The sequence below is a fragment of the Otolemur garnettii genome, unplaced genomic scaffold (assembly GCF_000181295.1).
Source record: "Otolemur garnettii isolate 467f Iridium unplaced genomic scaffold, OtoGar3 scaffold00030, whole genome shotgun sequence".
NCBI lineage: Eukaryota > Metazoa > Chordata > Mammalia > Primates > Galagidae > Otolemur > Otolemur garnettii.
Window position 1 is genome coordinate 13,923,649 of NW_003852425.1, and position 25,342 is coordinate 13,948,990.

Here is a 25,342-nt window from a genome sequence, read left to right on the forward strand (position 1 = left end):
CTCCTCTCCTCTCCTCTCTCCCCTCCCCTCCCCTCCCCTATCTTCTCCTCTGTTTTCCTCTCCTCTCCACCCCTTTCCATCTTTTTCAACTATCACCTGTCCAAAGGCTTTCTCTCATGAAGAGTGTTCTCCTTGCCCAGTGGTGTTTATTCTATGGACTACCTCCTAGCATGCTATGTATTTTTTTTCTTGTTTGTCTATCACAAGAATATCAGGTCATGATAATGTGTCTATATTTTCACTGCCATATCTTTGCACACAAAACATGACCTAGCACATAAGCAAAAGAATTGAATAAATTAATTAAATGATAAATTAGAATCAGTTTATCAACTTAACTGGGATTTGTACAGGTAGCATGTAATCTGTACACACTGAGGTTGTTCAGAGGTTCAATTTAAAAAGTAGATAAGAACATGGACATTCCTTCATTCAACAAAGATTTATTGAATGCTTGCAATGTACCAAGCCACGTGTTTGGCAACTAGGCCACCAAAATGAACATGACTGTGGTCCTTGCTGGGGCTTTCACCTCCAGTGTCCTGTGGGGGGAGTTCAGCCGTGGTTTCAGAAAGGTCTCCAGCACTGGCAGAAGATCAGCTTGGAAGCTGAGGGATAGAAGTGGGACCCCGGTCCAGAATATTTTGTAGTGGGAGTCTGGGGCCGGGAAATAACAAGAAGTATTACAGAAAAGGGAGTGCAAGGAAAATACCTTTAGCTTTGTTTACTAACCCAAGGTATTGATTGTGAACAAAGTAGCTTGTTATCTTGAACATGCTATATTAAAGGGAATGGAGAATAAATACTGGTTTGGGTCCTTGGAAGTTTATTTCAAGGCTAGTTAGTAAAACATCAGTGGCCTTAGGATTCCTTAAACTATAGCTAAAAGTAGATGGAAACAACAGACTCGAACTCTTCTGGATTTATGTATCATCGACTCAGGGGAGGAGGTGGTTTATTTATGACATGTTCCAGTAACATGGTGGAGATAATCATTCTTTTTTGTTTTATTAAATCATAGCTGTGTACATTAATGCCATCAATCATGGGGCACAATGTGCTGGTTTTATATACAATTTGAAATGTTTTCATCAAACTGGTTAACATAGCCTTCATGGCATTTTCTTAATTATTGTGTTAAAACATTTATATTCTATACCTAGTAAATTTCACATGTACCCTTGTAAGATGCACCGTGGGTGTGGGTGATCATGCTTGCTATCTGGATGCCTTTGTTAAGCCCACGTTCACTGACTTGTGGAATTGGATCACCAGAACCCTTACGCCGGGAGGCATTTCTTAACATCCTCCCTGCATTTCCCTGGATTCCAAGGTTACTATGAGGCACCATTTACAGTCATCTCACTCAGCCTTCTATATCCCCGTTCTTTTGGTTTTAATAAAGTGAGATTCTGGCACGAGACTCTGGGGCACCTGAATGGGGTTAAAAGGTAAATTCTAAGCTACATGTGTTTAATATATACCACAAGACAAGTGAGGGGACGTCGTCACTCAATTCCTTCTCTTCTTTCTCAACCACTGTGATGTTTTCACCAATGCTGATAAGTGGGTCTGTGCTAGTGTTCAAATCAATCCTCAGGTAAAACATCACAAGGACTAGACCGAGGGCCTAGGAAGGGCTAGTAAGAGCAGTTGATGCTCATATTAAATTAAAGATTTCAATATTATTTTTACCACTAATATCAAGGAATTAAAAAAATTCTACTTGTCTACTTCTTATGTTTCACAAGTGGCAAAGAATTTATGACAAAAATATCAAGAATGAATTTGCTGATGGCCTCAAATTTTCATACTTGTCATGCCTGTACACAGAATTTGGTAGTCCTTGTGAACTGCAGGTGGAGTCATTAAGGCAGGTGTCTCCAGTTGAAGACACCCCTCCCCATTTTATGTGAATCCTTTGTATCCGTTCTTGTTCTTTCTGTTGTCTCACACACAGCTCTCTACCTCTCCTCCTCACCACTGCCATTGTCCTTGCCCTCCCTGACTTTCTTTTCAATTAATCTTCCACATACACAGAGGGCAACATTCTGCACCAAGACTGTGACCTCAGAGAACCTGAGTGTCCCCAGGGAGGTGGAGGCAAAGCTTCTAAGGAGGAAACACGTTCACTCAAGATTTTCCAAAAGAGTCTTTGAGCTAAATTTATCAAAATTTCAAAGACAATAGAAATTTGAATGATAGTAATTATAGTGAAGTTGCAGAACTGTTGATGATTAAATACATAAAAGAAATGAGACCCTCATGTCCCTACAAGGGTATTTAAAGGAAGAAGTAATAAATATTACAGGTCCTCATCTGTCCGAGGCCCTGTGTTCAGCACTTTGTGTAACTCACGTATCCCACCCTACGCTATGTATGTCACATGTTGTTTAGTCCACTAATTTGCTTATTCCTTGCCTTATTCCAAGAGGTTTTATAAGAGGCTTACATCAGTGAGTGCTAAAAAGTAGGAGAAAAATTATTGAGAAACAAGTGAAGAGAAACGAATGATTTAAACGAAGTGCGTGCAATGTTTGGGGCAGAGTTAGTACACGGTATGTGTGAAACTTTGGTTTTGAGTTGCTTAGTAACCAGCTGATGTGTGGGGTCACCCAACTTGGTTTCTGTTATAAAAGTGGGAGGAAGGGAGAGAGGGAGGGGGGAAGGCAATCTAGAGTTGACAGGAAATACCACAGCTTTTCCTGGCACTGAGAACAGAAAAAATTTCCTCTTGGCTCCTGTACATGTGATAAAGTAATTTTTTTTTTTTTATTCCCACTGTAAAGTAAAAGTCATATAGTGTCACGGATTTGTGAAAGAAACGGAGTTTGACATTAAAATTTTACCCAAGATTCACTGATTCCAAAAGACAAAATTCCCACTATACCATCTATTTAGTCAAATTCACTGATCAGGTACAAATTAAAACTAATTTAATAAGTCTATTCCACAATTAAGTTTCGTTATTTAACCCACTGCCTGAGCCAACTTTGTCAGCAGGCCATCCCATGATGTCTGCATCCCTGTTAAAAACAGTCCATGGAGATGTATATTCTGCTTCAACCCTGGTATTATCAGATAATTAGAAGAATCTGGTTCCAAAAAGGGAGGATGAAGGAATTGGAAAAACCTGCTGATGAGAAAAAATTTAAGAGCCGTAGATGTGTAAAGCCCAGCAGCTTACCGAAGACTAAGTTGGAGCAGCGGTAAGACTCTGGGAACATTAGAAGGAGGTTATATAAAAAACAAAAAAAGGGAGAAAGGATCATTTTTCATGCCTGATGATTACTTATTAGGAAAAGTATGTTCTGAATTGTAAAAAATTATTTTTCTTAAATTTTAAATTATATTAAAAATGCACTTTTAACTGATTTTTAGTGAAGAAATCATTTGTTGCAAATACTTAATAGTTATATAAAATAGTTAATTTTGGCCTTCAAAGGTAGAGATTTCAAAACAAGGGGACAGAATGAATGTGCTTAAATGTAATTAGGTGTCAATTTTCCAGGAAAGTTAGAACATTTATGGACACATCCTTTGAAACAAAAAATCATACTTATGGGTGTCGCCTGTGGCTCAAAGGAGTAGGGCGCCGGCCCCATATGCTGGAGATGGCGGGTTCAAATCCAGCCCTGGCCAAAAAAAACGGCAAAAAAAAAAAAAAAAAAAAAAAAAAAGAAAAAAATTTGTATTTATTTATGCTTAAATACAACAATGTTGCAACGTTTGACTTAGTTGCATGATGCCCATTCATGCACAGAGTATTTCATACCGATGCATTCATCATGAGAAAGACGTGCTTAGAATGAATGCAGCTACAGCACGTTCTCCTCACCGTAAATCATCATGTCTATACCCCGTGAAATCCTTCCCGATCCTTCCCCTCCAAGGTGGTATTTTTACAGTTCCTTCGCACCCCCGGGAGGGAGGGAGAAAGGAGCGGATGATCTCTCAGGAGCAGTACCCCATCGTTGCTTCCAGTTTCCCCCTGCCTTAAAAATAATCTGCACACCCTTTTAGTACCAATTATTCCTTCTCTGGGGAAAGGAAAAACGTTCAGGTTAAAAAAAAAAAGGCTGTGGAAAATGGCTATGTGTGGTCATGATCAGGTGATGAACAGAATGGGGACAGGGAAAAGCACATTTCAGCTGCTGCGGAAGAACAAAACGCTAGAATTCCTGGAAAGGCACAAAGGGACCCGCAGTTATGATAAACCCACCTTTAGAGTGGTGAGCGCCTGACTCTGTCACTGAATACACACAAGGAACCTGTTACCTGGTTCCCCAGTAATGCTTCCGGTTTCTGGATTTTCAGGGCTTTAAGTGTCAGGTTGTGGTTTTGTGAAAGACAATTGCTGTAAGTCTAGTTTCATTTCTTACATAACACTGTGAATTATAATGTTTCTATTAAATAATGATTAACTAAACATTTAAAATGGATTATCAATAAAAGAGGAAATACACATTTTTTACTTCCTTATGGTTTATAAAATGGAGACCAGATGACATTTATTTTCAGTAATACCAAATATAAATAATTTATATGCTACAAACATTTTACAGATTATAATTTAGTGTTTTTTGTTGCTGTTTGTTTGATTGTTTTTGGCCAGGGTTGGGTTTGAACCTGCCACCTCTGGCATATGGGGCCAGCACCTTACTCCTGTGAGCCAAAGGCGCCACCCAGTTATTTTTTTATCGTCTTGGTGTATAAGTATTACCCTAGAGGGCAGTTTATGTGAACAATAATCAATGCACAATACGACTGAAATTTAAATGATCTAAGGATAATTGAACTTATAGTTCATTTAAACAAATTGTTTCCTTTTTTTCTTCAGATATGTCACATAATTGCTACATAGATATATTTACTGTTTTTTCCTTCCCTGGGCTAACATTCCCTTTCATGTAGCCTGAGTTGGCCGCCCCAGTTCCTCTCAGTCCTCAAGTACATGGCATCAGGATTTTAGCACTTGGCACTGTACTCTAACTCTTTCTGCGAAGTCACATATAATTTCCTAATTCCTAATTCCTATGGCTTCATCCTTCTCAAATGTCTTGATTTATATATTTTATTTTATATCACCTAGTTTAGAGTATTTATAGTATGTCAAACACTCTTTAATTTTTGTTATGAGTTAGACATACCCTCGTGTTCTGGTTTTGCATTTTGGGGAGCTGGCACAGAGAGGCTATGTAACTCAGCCAAACTTGCAAAGCAAGGAAGTAGCAGAGTCAGGATTCTAACAAGGAGGTACAGGTCAGAGCCTTGCTCTTCATCCTGTGCCGTACTGAATTTAATTCATTGTTCGATATTGCTGCCCCTCAGACAACACACTCCCTTTCCACAGGAAAGGTCAGGAGATCAGAACAATAGCCATCATGCGATACGTAGATACATCACTATCCTAACATACCAGTTTCCTATCATCTCATTGACCTTAATGGCCAACCCCCAAATGCTTACTTGTTATCTGTTTGTGCCAAGTGTACAAAATTCTAAACCTTCTGTGGATTGCACTATCCAGAAGTTATCAGAGTCCCTGAGTAATCCCAGTCCCCTGGCCTGCCTTAGTACCCCTTTGTTCCTGATAGACCAGAGAGCAATGAGCACAGGGTATGTTTTCTGTGGACATCCTCAGCCAGAGAGCTAAGGAGCCTAACCCACAGGTACCAGATTTCTCCATTACAGCTAGCTATCGGGTGATTTTTCCAGCACCAGGGGTAAATGTAAAAATAAGGCTATAACATTTAAGACAAAAATTCAGTTTTATAGACATCTGAGGAATTGTTTCTTTTCAACAATATGTAACATAGACAATTAAAAGATAATTAATATACATATGGTCCCTAACCTATGATGGGTCAACTTGTGATTTGTTGACTTGACAAAGGTACAAAAGCAGCACGCGGGTAGTAGGAAGCTTACTTCCTGGGCTCATACAACTATTCTGCTTTTCGGTTTTGGTATAGGATTCCATAAATTATGTGAGATATTCAAAACTTTATCATAAAACTTTATTATAAAACTTCCAGTGAGGGGCTCCTCACCTGTGGCTCAAGCGGCTAAGGCGCCAGCCCTATACACCTGAGCTAGCAGGTTCAAATCCAACCCGGGCCGCCAAACAACAATGACGGCTGCAACCAAAAAATAGCTGGGCGTTGTGGGGGGCATCTGTAGTCCCAGCTACTTGGGAGGTGGAGGCAGGAGAATCACTTGAGCCCAGGAGTTGGAGGTTGCTGTGAGCTGTGATGTCACAGCACTCTACCCAGGGGGACAGCTTGAGGCTCTGTCTCAAAAAAAAAAAAAAAAAAAACTTCCGGTGAGGAAGTGGCAGAGTCAAGATTCAAATAAGGAAATACAGCTCAGTGATGCAATGTCATTTAATGTTTGGAGCCCCTTCTGGGTAAACTAGGCTGAAGTATAATGTTCAGTAGAATAGATGTAATGGTACATTTCAAAACTATTAGGAAATGAGTGTACTTGTGATGGATGTGTTACTTGGTTCAATGTAAACATTTCACATTGTATATCAAGGCAGTACCCTGAACCCCATAAATGCATCAATGTACAAAGTTATGGTTTAATATAAAATAATTCATTATAAAAAAATTTTAAAAATGCACTTTCAACTTAGAATATCTTCAAATTATGATTTTTTAAAATGAAACTTTATTCATTGTAAACCAAGTAACTACTGTAATTTTCATAGAGGAATCTCCTGAATAAATAAAAAGATAAAGTACACAAGTGGTCATCAGAAGACCTGGTTTGACCCAAGTCCAGCACCAAGATATTGACATTATAGTAGTGATTTTGGCTCACAGAGCCATAGTTCCTTACTAAAGAAAACTATTTTACTTTCTTAAGTAAAATAAAAGGTTTAAATTCAAAGATGATTTCTGAGTACTTTTTAAATCCACATGTCCATGCTGAAGCTCCCGAACATATTGTAAATTTCTCATGGGTGAGAATATTACAAAGCTTCTCCATCCTAACCTGCCAGAATAATTTTTTTATACATTAGACACTAAATACTAAATAATATTAATAAATGTTCTTGATGTTAAATAAGAGTCACTTGAAAAAATGAGAAAAAAACTAAAAATAACTCTCAGCGACTCTTAATTTCCTGATTCTCTGATATGGTACTAAAAATAGGAATTGTGTGATTTGCACCCAAAGAAGAAAATAAGACACTTATTTCTCTCATCATATATGTGGCTTGACCTCAGATGACCTCTCTTTGCACTTCTCTAATGACAGATTGAGGGTTTAAAGGCAATTTTCCTGCAAGGGATTTGATTTCCCTTTAAAGGTAAAGCACTGTTATCCCCACCTTTCTCCCGAGTAATTGTAACGATCCACTTTCTACAACACTTTGCCAAGCTGCCCTTTCTGGTAACAGCAAATGTTTATGCTACGTGGATTTTGCCCTGTGACGGGTACTGTCCTCTATCATTTCAGATACATTGTTTTACCCAATTTCCCCCAATTCTTTAGCTGTTCTCCATTATCTTAAAGTAGAAAAAAACTAAGTTCTTCATAATCTGGTCCCTGACTTTCTTTCCACTTTTATTCAGCAAGATGCATTTCAGTCACCATTTATTCTCTCTCATCTTGTAGCTTTATATCTTCTTTCAGTTCTGCTTAAAATGTTCTCTTATCAGCTCCTCTGATCACACATCTGTATTCATCCTATAAACTTCAGTGCAAATATTGAACCCTCATCTCTGAATCCTACCCAGAAAGGAGTCATCACTGGTAATCCATGGACATCAACATGTTATTAACAATATAGTAACAGCATAATACAGAAATTCTACCATCAATTTTATTTATAAAAATTTGATAATGTAGATGAAATAAATCAATTACAGTCAAAGGCAAACTATCAAAATTCACACAGGGAAAATTAGATGTGTGTGCGCATGTGTATGTGTTCAAGTTACCTGTTGGGTCAGTAACAATCTTTCCATAAAGGTATCACCCAGTTAAAATGCTTCCACTGATGAATTTTACCAAATATTGATGGAAGATTATCATAATTATCATAATTTATGATTATGATAATTTCTTCCAGAATATGGAAGCATAGAGAAGATTTTCTAATTTACACTATGAAGCTATCGTTACCCTAAAACAAGAACTACATGAAGCAACTACAAGAAAAGAAAACCACTGACAAATATCTCTCATCTGTGTACAATACTGGTCAAAAATACTAGCAGATCAAATTTAACAACATATAAAAAAATTGTACACCATGATCAAGTAGGATTTATTTCACGCATGCAAGACTAGTTCAACATTACAAAATCAGATAAGATAATGTATAACATCAATAAGCTAAAACAAATAAAAAAGGTCATAGAAATGCTTCAGAAAGAGCACCTGACAATATACTGTAAATGGGGAAGCTAAAATGTTTAGCCAACTGAAAATACAGAGAAACTTCCTCAGCTTGCTAAATAGCATAAAACCTCTCAAGACAGGCAGTGCCTATGGTTCAAAGGAGTAGGGCACTGGCCCCATATGCCAGAGGTGGCAGGTTCAAGCCCAGCCCCAGCAAAAAATTGTAATAAGAAAAAAACCTCTTAAGGTGGTCTGGGTCCCGCCCTTGGTGGGGCAGGGTTTACTAAGACTGTGGAATTGGCAGTGACCAGTGGGTATCTGCTTTGTTCCAATGGTTACAAAGCAGGAGACAACCCAGTGAATGTATCCTTCTAGGTCTCTGCCAGAGCCTCTGCTATGGCCCTTTTTCCTCAGAGGCTCACAGACCCGGCAGGGGTGTTTGTAAGCTGAATCCCCAACAGGCTAGATTTCAGAAAAGGCAGGAAGCTTGCTTACAATGGCTAGCTGAGTTTTCTTTGTTCCAACCCTTCCAGCTTACTTTTTAATTTTCCTCTTTTTCTGGGGGTGCTTTCCCTTGCCAAGAATGGGGTCTTTGGTCCCCATTCTTCCGGCACAAGGTACTATATTTAATAATAATACATTAGGTAGTTTTTCTCTCTTCGTAGTAGGAACATGGCAAGGGAGTCCTTTCTCATCAGTTCATACTTCAAATCCTAGCTAATATAATGGTACAAAAAAGGAAATAAGTGTGATATGTTTATATATAAATAGAAAAAGGACAAATAAAACTGACTTCATTCACATATAACATTGTATGTAAAAGGAATCCTAAAGACCTACAAAACATTCCTGAAACTAATAAAGGAGAACAGTAAGAAAAGTTCAGAACAGTTCAAGAAAACTGGAGAACAGTTCAGAAAACAGAACAGTTTCAGAAAATGAAATACTTGGTTAAGTCTAACAAAATATATACAAGATCCGTATACAGAACACTTTAAATTTATTACATAAATAAAATAAGATATAAATAAGTGGAGAAATAGTCTGTGTTCATGGAATGTGAGACTTAATCTCTTACTCTTAATTCTTTCAATTATTTACAGATTTGAACTAATGCCAATCAATATCCCAGCATACACTTTTGTGGACATTGACAAAATTATCCTAAGGTCTTTATAGTAAGTCAAAAGATCTGGAATGATCATATACCTTGAATGATTAAAAACATATACATTGAATGACTCTACTGTTTAATGGAAAATTATAGAGTCCTAAAATAAAGGCCAAAAATGTAGTCAACAAATTTTTTGTCAAAGATATGAAGGAAATCCATGGAGAAGAATTTTCTTTTTTCTAGAAATAGTTCTGGGAAAACTGGGCATGCTTAGGCAAAAATAAATAAATAAATAAATAAATAAATAAAAATAAGACGAAATGGGTGACAGATTTATGGGTAAGTGATAACAGTAAAACTTTTTAATGAAAACACAGAGAAAAATGTATATGACCTTGGGTTTGGTGATCAGTTTTTGACATAATACTGAAAACATGATTCATAAATTGAGATGTCAATGAATTGGACTTTATTAAAATTAAAAAACTTCTGGTCTGGATAGACATTGTTAAGAATGAAAGATAAGGTACAGACTAGAAGAAAATATTTGCAAAACACTTATCTGATAAAGAAATTTTAATAAACAATCCAATTAAAAGTGGCAAAAAAATCTGAGCAGGTAATATCCGCAAAGAAGACAGACAGATGGCAAACAAGCATATGATGAAAAAATGCTGCACAAAAGTTGTTACTGGGGAAACAAAAATGAAAACAGCCCTAAGATAATACGACTCCAATCGGAATGACTAACGTCTAAAAAAATGACAATGAGAAGTTTTAATGATGACACAGAGCAACGGGGATTCTCATTCACGGCTGGCGGGAATGTGAAATCGAACAGCTACTTTGGAAGGATGTGAGGCAGTATTTTACAAAACTAAACATATTCTTAACCATATGAGTCAGCAATTGTGCTCCTAGGTATTGATTTGCAAGTTTATGTACAAACATAAACCTGCACACAAATGGTTCTTGCAGCTTTATTTATAATTGTCATAAACTGGAAGTAACTAAAATGCACTCCAACAGGTGAAAGCATAAGCCACTCTGTTACAAGAATTCTATGGAACATTATGCTGCATTAACATTAACCTGTGCACATCTATAAACGAATCTTAAGTTTACATTGATAAGTAAAAAAAAAAAAAAGTATGAGAAGTCCACCACATACTATACGAGGGCATTCCTACAATTCCTAGAAAAGACAAAGCTAATCAGATGATAAATGGACTCGTGGTTGCCAGGAATTCAAGGCAGGGGGTTGTGTAAATCAAGTACAGGATGGTAAAACGACTCTGTAAGATTATGTATTATTGAATAAATGAAATTATGAATTGTCAAAATCTATAGAATTTTACAACAGAAAAAGTGATGTATGCAAACTAAAAACGACTCATCTAGGCAAGTCAGGGGATTCCATCATGGAATGCTGAATGTGAGTACTCTAACCAAACACATGTTACAAATGTGGGTGAGTACTCTAAATAAACACTGGTTACAAACGTGGGTGAGTACTCTAAATAAACATGGGTTACAAATATGGGTGAGTACTCTAACCAAACACGGGTTACAAATGCAGACCATGGTCTTCCTGAAGGGAACTGGGAAAGAGTGCTGACTTCAGTAACCTTGGTAATGAATGAAATCTACTAGAGTAAAGTTAAAAGTAACTATATAGAAATATTACATAAAATTATTTCTTACGGGTTTATGATTTACTTTTTAAAAGTCTGCAGCTACTATACAAGTATTTTGAATTACACAATTAAGTTGATAGTTGGAAATGCTGAGAGCCAGGTTGCAGATACATAAGGAGAGAAGGCAAGGACAATCTGTGTGGTAAAGAAAAGATTCGGAGAAATAGGTATGGGTTCATTTTTAGTGATTTTTATATGTAAAATACAGTAAATGGAAAGCCTCCCGGTTATGAATCAGAGAGGTAGGTTCTCTAGGTTTGCTCTTATGTTGAATTTGTATGTAAGTTGGAACAGGCGCGTTTACCTGTTATCCTCCATTTGTAAGTGTAAGCCGAACATCAGTCAGATGTTTGTAACTCAGGGGACTTGCTGTAATAGTCTCTGTGTAACTCCCAGTTGTATGTAAGTCAGATGCTTGCAACTCAGGGACTGCCTTTATAGACACGTGCATATACACACATGTTTTACAAGAGTGATTTCGTGTAGCAACATAGACCTGTGTGTGTTCATGGGGAAGGTGTACGTGTGTGTGTCTTGCTCTTCTCAGCTGACAGAGGGTACTTCTCACTGTCCACTGAGACAGCCAGGAAACAAGTACACCTGGTACATATATCCTGGTTTCTGACATCCTTCCCCAGATGTGGCTGACTCTGGGACTATGGCATTAAATGTATTAGAAAAGCTTGGAGCATCTTGTACCAAAAGTTAGGAAGAGCTAAAAGTCACAACAGCAATAACACCAATGCACACAGACGCACAGTGACAGAGATGTGTCCAGGGAGGCAGGAGTCGATGTCCACATCTCTCACTGGCCAAACCTGAAGCAATTTGAGTAATTTATTATTATTATTATTTTGCAGTTTTTGGCCAGGGCTGGGTTTGAACCTGCCACCTCCGGCATATTGGGCTGGTGCCCTACTCCCTTGAGCCACAGTGCTACCCGCAATTTGAGTAATTTAATAAATTATATATAATTAAGTTATAACATAAAGTATAAAATAAATAACAAATTGGATTATAACATAAAGTGTAAAATAAATATATCCCTGACTAACTACTACTAATAATAAATAAAAAATTACTAAATGGCAAAAGAGACATATGTCCCATAAAGAATTGCAGATAAATTCTGCAGAGTGGACCTCTTGACTCTTCATGTATGGGCTGCATAGAGTAACCTCCTTCTAAGGAATATAGTATGAAAAGGGGGAAGCAAAGTAATTTTATAGTGGAGAACTCTGACAAGTATTACCTCAGTCAGATGACCAATGTTAATGCAAAGATGAGACGTCGTATTGAGGTAACAATATGTGCCCATGATGTGATGTGATGAGGACAGTCACTTCTGTGAGATTTCTCTCAGAACACATAATCCCTATCTAAATAAGCGGGAAGGCATCAGAAAATCCCCAGCTGAGAGAATTCCACTTTGACACAGTTCCTGATCAGTATTCCTCACAATTGTCAAGGACAGAAACAGAGACAGTTTGAGAAACTGTCACAGTCTGGAAGAGGCTCGGGAGACGTTGTTACTAAATGTTAAATGTTACCTTGGGTGAGATCCGGGAACAGAGGAAACATTAGGGTGAAATTAAGAAACTCCATAAAGTATGAACTTTAGTTATACATAATGTATCAATATTGGTCCAATAATTGTAACCACAGTACCATACTAGCCTAACATGTTAATAGTGGAGAAATCTTCACCTGAGGTATATGGATTTCACGCTCTTTAAATTTTTTTCAGTGCTTCTCCACAATGTCGTAGACCTTGACATAAAGGTTTTCTCTGGCCTCTATTTATGACACCACAGCCTCCTCCCTCATTCCCAGTCCCATCACAGACACACATGTCCATGTATCTTCACAAACATAACTCAAGATAAGTGGACACTTTCATTTCATATGTGGGAGAGAGTTTTTTTTTTTTTTTTAATTTAGGAAAAGGAAATGAGGAATAAAGGGGAAAGTGTAAGACATTTTTGATGTCAGTTGCATTTAAGGCTATTACATTTTTGTCCAATGGGGTCTGAGAAATCCTGGGCCTGAGCAGATTTGCTATAGAATTCTAGTGGGAAAATCCTACCCTCCACCCACCCTGCAGGAAGCCAGGCCCTCTCTGGAAACCTACCAACCACTACAAACTAGAAGTAGTCTTCTTGGAATGGATAATAGCAGAGATTCAGCTTCATAAAGTTTTTTTTTGTTTTTTTTCTTCAGCATCAGATAAAAACTCATGTGAGAAAAGGAGTAAGGAAAAATAAAAGTCAGATAACCAATCAAGCGTCACATTAGGAAAATTCCATCATGGGCAAAATAAGGGAGAGAAAAACAATTTCTAGCTGGTAAGCAAGAAGACTGACTGAGCGTTGCGTACTGTGAGATAATATAGCCGTATAAAGGAATGCCTGTGTTTTATAGGAACATCCTCATAAGAACTAGAAAGGAAGGTAGAGGCTCCACTTGTATGGGGGAGAGACTTGTTTTTAGGTTTATTGGAACAAGCTCCATTCTCCTCACGCAAAAAGCAGAACACTACGTGAGGCCACATTTTCACCCTCCTGCTCTGTCCCACATTTCAGACTTATGTTGACCTTCAGTGCTTTTTTTGTCTGCCCAATAATAATATGTGTTTTATTTTTGATTGGATATAAATAAGAACTCTAAACATTACGTGAGTCTGCTTATTTTGAATTCCTCATTGCTAGTTGCTCTCACTGAGAACAGATCTTAGAGAACACTACTTCCTTTAATGTTTCAGACCCTGCTGGTCTCTCTGAGTCTTGTATTTTTGTCAATTTTGTCTACTTTACATTAGTGAAATAAGAAAAGCAGCGAAAATTTTTGCTAGATTTTTCCTCCACAATTAACATCTCTCTTTCAAAAGAAGTTATCAATATGAACGTTAAGACACAAATTATGCTTCCCAGATTTTGAATACCAAGTAAATTTTCTTTCTATACTTTTTCTAGTCTAGTCCTGATCTCCTTCAGTTATATCTTTTAAAATCTTTGTGTCATCGAGGTGATAGAAACACAGTATTTATCTAATTTTTCCTGTACTGCACCATAAAAAGATGAGATTTTTTGAAATGCCTAAAAGGAATTATGCTTAATTTTTTTATTCCTGTCTTTATATTTCATTTACAAAAGGGAAAAATTTTAAGGATCTTTTTAAGGCTTCTTTTGCCAGTGTAACTCCCTCTTCATAAAGACACAGTACCTGGAAGTTGGCAGACCAGAAGGATTGTTCAGCTGAGCTCTCCTGTAATGACTGGAGGAAAAGAGAGAACCCAGCCACACCTGGTGCAGGGAGGGACTTTACCCAGAGTCAGCTCAGGGAGCACAGTGAGGAGGTGGGGAGCTGGATATAGTGTACGATCCAGAGCAGTGGAAATCTAATGAATTAGGCAAGTCATTGGGGCAGGCTGGGATCTGCTAACTGTCCATAGAAGTCCAGGACAGGAGGAAGTCTTTCTGGAGATTTCATTTATTGGGGGAAACTGTGTGTTGAGTGGAAAGCTTGGAAGAGTGGGAGGATTTGAACAGTATAGAGCAACCAGATTTGAATGTCTGTTGGATTTGCCATCAGTTTGGTGGTTGGTAAAGCAGCCATACTGAGAAAGTCTTGGTGACTAGGGGGCTGCCATTGTGGGAGGGTTGTGAGAAAGTCTTAGCAGGGGCCTAAAGTATGGCCATCTTAATTCTGCCTGTTGGAACCAGTCTACTCTTGGGACAGGCTGAGGAGCTCCTGCACTCCACAGGAACTAGTCAGAGGGCACTGTGAGACCCGCCCTATACAGATTCTTGTGAACTTAAAGATCCCAACCCTGCAGCGTCTGAATACTGAGGAAACTATCAGGTGATCACTAAGTTTGGAGTAAGGACCACATTGGTTGCTGGCTATGTTGTCTCCTAAAACACCACAGCACCACCTGGTATCCCAGCTACATATTGCAACATACTGTCATCAAGAGCAAGAACTTCTGTTTGAAACAAAGGAGGCAATGAGAAGGAAAAAGGAGGACAAGGAGGTGAAAAAGAAAAAAAGAATACATAAGGAGGAACATACAGAAAAATTCAGGCAACATGAAAAAACAAAAGAGGAACTCCTCCAAGGGACCATGAGGCATCTACTGCAGAAGACTCCACCTATAAAGATTCAATGGATTGGACAGAATGTTTATACTACCCAAAGCAGTCTACAGATTCAATGCAATCCCCTTAAAGTACCATCATCATACTTTCAAGACTTGGAAAAAAAATAATTCTTCATTTTGTATGGAACCATAAGAAACTCTACAAGGCAATTCTTAGTAGTAAAAACAAAGCCAGAGTTATCACCATACCAGACTTTTGACTATACTATAAGACCATAGTGATCAAAACAGCATGGTATTGGCACAAAAATAGAGACATTTGGAACCAAGTAGAAAACCATGAGATGAAACTAACATCTTACAGCCATCTGATCTCTGATAAACCAAAAAAGAATGTACATTGGGGGAAAGAATCCCTATTGAATAAATGGTGCTGAGAGAACTGGATATCCTTATCTAAAAGACTGAAGCTGAACCTGCACCCCTCACCACTTACAAAAATTGATTCAAGATGAATAAAGGATTCAAATATAAAGCATGAAACAATAAAAATTTTCAAAGAAAGTATGGGGAAAACACTTATAGATATCAGCCCAGGGAAAGATTTTATGGAGAAGACTTCCTGGCAATTGCAACACAACAAAAATAAATAAATGGGACTTAATTGAACTCAAAAACTTTGTACAACTACGGAAACAACAACCAAAACAAACAGGCAACCTTTAAAATGAGAAAAGATATTTGCATATTATCAATTGAAGAAAAGCTTAGATAACTAGGATCTATAGAGAATTCATATTAATCAACAAAAAAGACCAAACAATCCCATATATTACTAAGCAAGAGAGATGAATTGAACCTTCTCTAAAGAAGAAAGATGAAGTCCAACTAATTACAGAAAAAAATGCTCATCATCCCCAATCATCAGAGAAATGAAAATGAAAATCACCCTGAGATATCACCTAACTCCAGTGAGAATGGCTCACATCACAAAGTCTCAAAGCTGCAGATGCTGGCATGGCTGTGGAGTGAAGGGAACACTTTTACACTGCTGGTGGGACTGCAAACTAATACCCTTTTGGAAGGAAGTATGCAGAACCCTCAAGGAACGCAAATTAGACTCTCATTTGATCTTGCAATCCCCTTACTATGCATATACTCAGAAGAAAAAAAAATCCTTTCATCATTACATTTGCACTAGACTGTTTATTGTCACTCATTTTATAATCACCAAAATGTGCAAAATATGAAAACAGCCTAAATGCCCACCAACCCAGGAATGGATTAACAAGCTGTGGTATATGTATACCGTGGAATACTATTCAGCCACTAAAAAAAAAAATGGAGAGTTTACATCTTTTGCATTAAACTGTATGGAGCTAGAACACATTCTTCTTAGTATAGCATCATAGAAATGGAGAAGCAAGAATCCAATGTCCTGTATTCTAATATGAAGGCAGTAGATGAGCTAATATGGGGGGAGGTAGGGGAATAAGCAAGTGGGGAGAGGGTAGGAGAGTGAGGCAGGAACTCACAGTGTATGGCCTGCCTCGTGGGGTGGGACACGATTATAAGGGGAACTTTTCTAACAAATACAATCAGTGTAGTCTAATTCTTTGTATGCTCAATGAATCCCAAAGATTAAAATAAAAAACAGTATCTGAAACTACTATAATTAATTTAAACAAGTTTATAGATCCCCTCAGATTATATGTTACTGATTTAAAGTTGAATTATTGCTGTTTCCTAAGTACAAGAATTTACTATTAAGAGTTAGAAAACACTTTAACATCTTAAAAGTAAATGCAGGCTTCTATTTATCCTCTAGAATTACCTCAAAATTTAAAAATTTTGTAGTATTCCCTCTCAACAACAGATAGCAGTTATGTTTCCTTTCTAAGTAAGTTTCTTGTATAATGCTAGGTATTTTTAACAATTTATCCTTTAATGTATATTTTTGCTTAGGTAAATCTTAGTAACCAAGTATCCATGAAGGCATTTTATCATGGCTCATGTGAAACTTTACAAATTTTCTATGTGAATCCAAAGACATTCCTTTAAAGTACAGCTCAAATCTGAGTAATGACCTTCATGAATCTGTGCCTCTTGTCATTCTCAGGTCAGCGTTGCCTTCCTGTAGTAGACTAGGACTGTGATCAATTGAAGCTACTTATTCTTAATGTCAAATTAATTGTTTGTGGAGTTAATATTAATTGGATTCATTGGTCTCATTTAAAAACATTAAACAGAGAAAATAAGGCAGCTTGCAGATGATCACGCAGAATTGCAGAATAAAGAGCACCACCATTTCTTAATTGATTGAATGTTGGTAAAATAACCTAAGAAAATTCGATAAGCTAAAGGACTCCCAGATGTCGTTTCCTGGACACTCCTCTGTTTTCAACACACTATCAAGATCTTGAAAAGTTTTGAAAATTAGAAACAAATGAAAATAAAAAATCAAATTTTTGTATTTACGAGATCCCCAGGACATATAACTAGGAGTGACTAGAATAATTTTAAGATTTGACGGAGTGTGTCTGTGAATATTTATTTCTGGGATTTATGAATATTTCTAATGCACCTTTTGGAAAAGTCAGAGGTCAGAGTGTTTGTTGAATAACACCCTCTTTACTCAAAGCCTCTAGTAAGAGATACCATATGGAAACAATTTCCTACAATTTAACACGGCAAAAAGCAAAGCCTTTCCCTACCAAAGAACAATCTGGAATGGAGAAAAAACATTATGTCACTGGCATGTCAGAGAAACTAAACACACAAAATGCTAAGGGAAGATGATTCAGAGATAAAGGGATCCCTCAGAGGGCTCGTACATGGTTTTCACAGTTTAGTGACATATAATTAAATCAATAAATTACCTAACATTGCCTAAGACCAAAGAAAAATGAGTTTTTTTAATTTTATTTTTGAATAAATATGAATCTACATGTTTTGTATACCACAGTATTGGGCATTCTCAATTCATATATAATGTATTTACAAACAATATGGTATTTTTGCAAAGTTATCCCCATGATAAGTTTTGAGACACTGGTGTGTATTCACTAATTTGCTAACTTATTCTATTCTTATACAGATCTCAAGATCTGTACTTAGCCTTGAGTTTATATTAAAAGTAAAAAAAAAAAAAAAAAAAAAACAAGGTTGCTGTGAGCTGTAATGCCATGGCACTCTACCCAGGGGGACAGCTTGAGGCTCTGTAAGTAAAAAAAAAAAAAAAAAAAAACAAGGTTTATTCTTTTATGATGCTTATTGTTTTAGGCAATATAAATCTGATGATTAAAATAAAACATAGGTCAATTTTGGGAACTACACCTCATTAAATTGCAATTTTAGCTTAGAGGATTGTTTGTCTTGGTCTATGAAAATAAATTCATAAATAACATAGCTAATAAGTTGGATCTTAGTAAAACTTATGAGGAAAGAATATGAAGAACAGTCAGGGAGGAATAAAAGTTGTGCCTCGTGTGTCCGCTGATGTGGATAGAGATGATCTGAAGACTGAAAAGGGAAAACTGAGGGAAAGCCAAGTGGGGACAGAGTGATGAGTGGTCGCAAGTAGATATTTCTAGCAGAACTCAATTATTTTCATTATCTGCTGTGCTGAGAGCCGTCACCTGCATATCTGTAACATGCATCTTCTAACCTAAATGCTTCTTCCTACAAAGTACTAAATGCAGAGATATAAATTGCATGTGGCTTTTAGCTATTGAAATAATAACCCAATTTTTTGAGTCCCCTTCTGTTGAAAAAAAATGTAATTTGTGTTATTTACTTAATGAAATATTCCAAATATTAAGGTCCAAGCTCTTAAAATATTAATCATATAACTTTGATCATTTTGCCTAGTTCAAGCTAAACATTGCTGGGCCTTTATGAGTATTTGGATGCAATTCTCATAGTGAGTGCTTAGCAGTTGAGACAAAAAAGGAACAAGCTGGACGTCATAGAGAAGGGTGGTGATTCACAGAGGTGTGTATCAGATTGCAGTCAGGAAGGGTGGAAGTGGTGGGGGCGAGGAACAATCTATGGTCCCAAGGAGTGGATGGAGAAAAGAGAGAGATCTTCACAAAAGCACACACCTCCTATAAAGGCCACTGTATGAGAAAGGTTGGCCGAGTGGGGACTGGAGTGCTTAGACACCTTACACTACAGGAAGGGTTGTGTGGTTTTCTCTGAGTGGAACACTGTGTGGTTTCCACATCTGCCCATTGATAAGAGTTTAAGGAATGGACGAGGATATTCTTGGAGTGTTATATGCAAGATACAAGAACATAGAATATACATTTAGGGCTAGGGGAATGCAAACTGGATGACATCATGGGCTTTGAAAGACTAACAAAATAACTTCTGCACACAAATTGATGTTTGAAATATGTGAGTGGCTGAGGTGAGCAAACTTGGGGTGCAGAAGGTCACTGGGGGTAATTGGAAGTACAACCTAGAGGTCAGTTAGATTTTGCAAACTGAGGTCTCCGTCTATTCACAGGTTGTGTTTGTTCCTGATGTGTAATAGAGCAGTGAGGTCAAGGCTTTAAGTTGCACACAAGTCTAGAGGTTACAAGCATACCGTTATGAAATCTTGAGGTATTAAGTGGATATTTAAACTATTCCTTGCCTTGTCTCCTATTTTGAGTTCCTTTCACTTTAATATTAAGATAAACTATATGTGAAACAATTTCAAATATATTTGGGCAAGGAAACATATTAGCATCTCCCTTTTTGCATGTAACGGGAGCCAGAGCTCTACTTTTATCTCTAGCAAGTGAAAATACTTTCATTTTTTTAAGTATACAGTGTCAGTGTATGTAATGTAGACCAAGAATCTCTGTGTCTCCTCTTAGTAATAGACTTAATGTGGTGCTGAATTAGAAAAGCCAAAAACCACGGTTGCTGCATAAACCATTCCCTGTACTGTTGCCCTACAAGACTGAGTTCTCACGTGATAAAGGTACAAAGATGGCATAAGTCTTGTTGAATGAGCTCCTAATTTTATTTGTAGTTTTTTAAATAAATAACTATATTAATTTATTTCAGATAAAATGGAACTCAAATATCTTACAATAGAAAAATTATTTTAAATGTCAATCTGGACACATGAGCGCTGCAAACTGTTTTCACGTTTGCCATTTCCTTCCAATAATTCTCCTTCTTCATTATCCTCTGGATGGCCCTGGTTCTATGAATAAAACCTTTCTTTGGGAAATAAGTGATTCAATTAGATTCCTTAAATTGTCATATTTAGGTTTACTTTTAAAATGGCTTGACTACATTATTTACTTAGTCATTGACTCGTGAACTGATTTAACTACTGTGATTGCCAAGCAAAATTTTGTTTTCAAGCTAACTATGACCAAAGCGCACACATCTCTTGAATATTTGAGTTTTATGAAACTTGAACATTTTCCCCTTTAATTAAAATCTCATTTCACTGCTCTATTTTCTCTATTTTTCTGAGTAGTTGAGACAAGTGTAAATGGGAACTCTCAAAAGAATGGGAACACTTGGCCACATTTCTGGCTGATCAAGAAGCAGAAAATGCAGGAAATCTAATGAGAAAGCTTATTGTGATTTGCACAGCTCAGCTTTTGCATAATCAGGCGTGTCAGTGCGCTCACACATTGGTGAATGCCTCTCAGAACCGCAGGTCTGAATCTTTTTACTGTTTCTCTATTACCATTGCTTTTGCTGCCCCACTCAGGGAGCCTTCATCATGACCCCAATTTTCAAAGTGGGCCAGCTAAAAACGAAGACTGCGTGTGTTTCTCAATCCTATCAAACCATTTATTAAAAGCAGAATGGAAACAGCTGGTTTTCTCAGTTCTTAAAGGAGAGAAATTATGAACCACAATCTGACTATGACTGTAATTATTCCGGTACAATAGATCACACGAAAGTTAGCAGAATTGTAGAAGTTGTGTAGGATTCCGATGATCTCTGTGAGCCTCTGTGGTGACTTCAGTCCTTTACTATCATGCAGTACTTTAGTTAATGCTACAGGGATGTATGTTTCTATTTGCCAAGATGCCACAGTAATACATATGTATGAAGAAGAGTGCGTGGTGAGGAAAACGCAGTCACATCCTCCCGAAAGAATCGATGAAATATTAGTGAATACCACTCACTCTCCTACCCACTCTTCCCCCATCTCTTTGCTTAAAACTCAAATTGAAATACGGTGCAATGGCCTGATATTGTAAGATTTAGTTCATCATTCTAGCGTTTTAAGATATTAATTAAATATTTCATATAAATACATATGTAAAGACATGTAGGATATATTTACAAAAGGGATAAACGTAATTATATGATTGTCCATTTTATAGTTATTTTTATTATTCTTATTATAATTGTTGTTATTATTTTATTGTGAGTATTAAGTGTATGTTCAGACCAGTGATTAATAAGAGAAAGATAAATTTCCAAAAATGTGAAGCTTTTCATATGTTAACAGGTATAATCGAGTGCAATAATATCTCAACAAAAGTGATTAGTGTTTCCTAAAAATAAATTATGAATAAGGAAGAAACTCCTAACACAGATGACGGTGAAATTCAGTGAATTGACGGCTAATTGAAGAATCTCTTGCAAAGTTGCTGGTTCGTGGATTCCCTGTGACCATAGCAGCTTTAGGTGGGGAGGCGATGATGACAGAGGAGCAGGAATCTGTCATTAATATTCGGATGAGGTGTGGAGGCCTTTCCCATTAAATGTACTAATGACACAAAAGCCATGAGACGAAGCACTGCTTACAAAGAGACTAAGGTACAAAATGATGTCAATGAAATGGAAAGGCCAGTGACGAGATAGCCTTTAATAACACTGAAAGGAAAGGTCTGATCTTCGTCTGATTTTTTTTTTATAAATATAGTACGGGTGTCTGGTGATATCTTAGCTCATGCTTCTATAATATATACCACAAACTGGGTGGCTTAAGGCACAAGCACTTACTTTTCATAGTTGTTAAAGTGGGAATTCTGAGAGCCAGCCGCTAACCTCTTCCCTTCCTGATAACGGCCATTCTGAGTAAATATTCACTGGAGAGACATCATCACTTGTGGGTCTCTCCTTATAGAGGCATTTATCCCATACAGGAAGGTTTTACACTCATAATTTAATTACCTCCCAATACCTCCAAATACTAATACATTGGGGATTAGGGCTTCATCATATGTATTAGGGGAGAAACAAACTTTTTTTTTTTTTTTTTTGAGACAGAGCCTCAAGCTGTCCCCCTGGATAGAGTGCCGTGGCATCACAGCTCACAGCAACCTCCAACTCCTGGGCTCAAGCGAGTCTCCTGCCTCTGCCTCCCAAGTAGCTGGGACCACAGGCACCCGCCACAACTCCCAGCTGGGGAGAAACAAACTTTCAGTGCATAGCAATAGGGGAAATAATCATTAACAAATGTGTAACAGATTTTAATTGGTGCCAAAATTAATATGGAACAAATGCACGATGAACAAAAGCCCTCAGAAGACTTAGCATGCTTTGCCCTTCACACACGCCTGTGAGTATTCCAAGACAGTTTGTAACGTGTCTTATAATTCTAGGCTGAATGTTCAAATTAAATTAATATTAGAATTTAAAATTCATTCAGTGTCCTGAAAGAAGGAAGAATCAAACTTTGTTGACCACTACCTCTTAACATATGACCAAGAACTTAATGAACCCCTTAAATGTGACATAGGATGGGAAGACAAGGAAAGTCACCCCCTGTACTCTGTACACTAGATTCAAACACGTCTTCGTTTAAGATATGTGTGGAGACACAATTACAGGCCAAGAAGGGTGCAGGAAGCACAGACATTAATCTCTCTCTGAAGGAAATAATCTGCAAATATTAGAAAGCCTATCTCTCTAAATATCTTTCTCACTGGATTATTTTATTTTAGGAAAAATAAAAATGATTTAAGGGACAAACACGAAGAATAGATCGGTAAATGAGGTTCTCTTCACATAGTAGGATATTGTCACCAATTAAAGTAGTATTTCTGAGGACTTTGTATATAACATGCATTTACTCATGTTAACACATGTGAAAGCAAGAAATGGAGGTATATGTAATATAAATACAATTAATGTGAAGGGTTGAAAGAAAATGCTATAAAAATGGATTAAAGTACATAGAGCTGGACATACTTAATACTGATTTAGAAATATGTCTTTCAACAAATATATGCAAGGTCATGAAAGTATGGTGCAAAAGTTACCTGGTTAACAAACCTCCTTAACTTGTTAAAATGAATCTAGTAAACATAATCACACATACAAATACAGCTTTATACCCTTTGATAAATTAAAATAAATGGTGCGGTTAAAACAGCAAAAAAAGGGCATATGCATTCTTAAATGTCAGGGAAATTTTTTTTTTTTTTTTGCAGTTTTTGGCTAGGGCCATGTTGGAACCTGCCACCTCTGGTATATGGGACCAGTGCCCTACTCCTTTGAGCCACAGGTGCTCCATCAGGGAATGTTTCTTTAAAACATTTATCAAAGTTTGTTAAAGCATACATCTTGATTGCATCCCTCATTTTAGTCTTGAATATGAGGTATAAGAGTGAAAGCAGTGTAGAAAGTCCAATTATACAAGTGATCTTTGGAATATTACACGAAAATTTTGAGGGATTCCAAAGTACCCAATAATAAAAGAATGCTTACTAGATTATGATGTTTCCCCCAATGGAAAATCATGATGTTCTAATGTTTTATGAAGGTTTTAAAACATCAGATAGGCATAACATATTGTCAAGTAATAGGCAAGTTACAAATTATAAATGTATAATTACCTAAAGCTATATAAAATAAGTAAACAGTAAAAATGGAAAGTCACTTTCTAGCATTGATAATAGTTTTGTCAGGATGGCTGAAATGCACACCCAGAGCCAAAAAAGAGTTTAGATCCATATTGTGTTACTTGTATATTCCTGATACTAAGCCAAGTTATACACATAGATGATTTGTAGTGGAAAAAAGCAAAGAGAGACAGGAAACTAAATGAGGGGATCCTCGAAAAATATCAATATTTGAGCGACAGGCAAGAGATCAAGGATTCATGTTAACCTGATTAGAATGAAAATGCAGGCTGAAAAACGCTGAGTAAGCCGCCATATTGTCCACAAAGTGAACAGGGCTGGTGTGCCTGCTAAGGTAGCTGCTGCTTCTCATTAACTATACCTGATCAGAAGAAAAACCTTCACTATTCTGAAATAATCAAAGTATGTTTCTCCATTTTCAGGAATCTCTAATAATTGATGTGACTTTTTGCCATTTGTAGTAGCAAGTTTTTGTCGAAACAGTGGGTTCTGGCCTGTCCTCAAGGAGGCTGTGTTGAACAGTACAGTATAAGTGGTGCACGATTGAAGATTGGAAGGTCAAGGGTGTATTTCTACTTTGCCACTGATCCTAATACTGTGTTTTGTCAGGATATCTTCAGGGAAGTTCTTTACCATATTGACCAAATGGAATCTTGAATATTTCTACAAATTACTAAAATGCCTATTCATTTATTAAACATTGTACTGAGCACACACCAACGCGGGCAAGGAAACACGAAGGTCAATGTTATGTTCTCAAGGTGTGGTACATTTGGGAGAGAAAGACATACATTTACATTTAGGAGATAAAGACATAGATTTACAATATTTTGACATGGCACAGGCATAAAATTATATCACCAATATAAACTGAAAGCCTAGCTACACAGAAGAGATGATAGACATGGTAGAAAAAATATAGAAGATATGCTTTTTATACTCTAGAACTTGGCAGAAATTCCTAGAGAGAACTACTAGATCATTCAAGGAGGGAGGGAAAGCGTGGGTGATGGAGAGGCACAGGAAAGGATCCGTCCTTTAGAGCAGGTGCAGTGGTTTTGTTCCTGCTGGTGCTACCAGAGCAAAAGCTGAGTAGAGAAGTAAGTGTGCTGGGAGATGAGCCCTTTCACAGAGCTGGTGGGACTTCATTTTGGAATGTGCATTAAAAGGGAAGAGGGGAGGCAGGATGATATTTGTTGAGGCTCTGAAAGTAATCTAAGCGAGAGATGCTGACGTC